We start from the raw sequence: 1074 nt of genomic DNA, 5'->3' as shown, positions 1-1074 counted from the left end.
CATCAGTGTTTTAGCTGATGTTATATTTATTTATGAGAGAAAGTTCTGTGAAGGCTGCAGAGACAGCTCTCTGTTCCTCTCTTTGATTCTCCATGATCTTTGGAACCACATGGAACAGTGGATGGTGCTCAGTAAATGCTTAATAAACTGTTTTTTTTTTTTTTTTGTCTGTCTTTGAATTGTTGAGGGAAATGAGGGATGCTGGGATATAACGTTGAACATTAGAGCATTGAAACCAGCTCTTTATGGTATCTCCAGGAAAAGAGCACTGGAGTGGGGTGAAGGGCACCAGTTTGAAATGTAAATGATAAAAGATGTAATGTGTTAAGTGCCCAACATAAAGCAGGCTCATTCAACACTTTGTTTCTTGCCCACACTTCACATCCCACTGCCACTATCCCTTCCTTTGGGGTGCCTTTCTTTCTTATCTTACTCATTCTTTCCTTATCTGCTGCTAAAATAGACCAACATTAAGGTAAGTGCACAAAGATCAATGCTAGGCAATGGAAGAGGGATAAAGAGATGACAAAATCTATTTCTAAAAGAGGGAAAATGCTGGGTCAGGGTCGTTATGTGCATCAAGGGAGGGAGACTTAGAGTAAAGAGGATTTAGGGATATAGGGAGATATATATGGTGCTGAAATTTAGAGTCCTTCATCACATCAAAATAAACTTCCCTTATGACAGGACTCAAGACAAGTAAAGCTCACTAGTAAGTGCTAGCCTTAAGATCAAGGCAAAAACATTGCCAGGGGCCTTTTCTACCCACCCCTTCCTAGCTCACAAGGCTGAAGCATATCTTCATGGCACAGACCAGGGGCCTTCTATTGGTGTGAAGCCCAGGCCTGGGAAGAGTTCCAGAAGCAACAGCTAACCTATGCTACATCCCGATGCTACATGGTCTAGAGCCAAGGCAGCAAAAACTCTGTGATCAAAGACAGTCTGCAAATCCCACAGCCTGCTACATGGCTTGGAAAGGAAGCAGGTGGCATTGGGCCAAATGCTCGGCATGGCCAGAGCTCACCTGAAAACCACAAAGGGTTGCAAAGATGTGCAAGAAGAGCTGGAGGGGTG

Source organism: Pteropus vampyrus, unplaced genomic scaffold, assembly GCF_000151845.1.
Source record: "Pteropus vampyrus isolate Shadow unplaced genomic scaffold, Pvam_2.0 Scaffold640, whole genome shotgun sequence".
Classification (NCBI taxonomy): domain Eukaryota; kingdom Metazoa; phylum Chordata; class Mammalia; order Chiroptera; family Pteropodidae; genus Pteropus; species Pteropus vampyrus.
Note: the sequence above shows the minus strand (reverse complement) of the source record.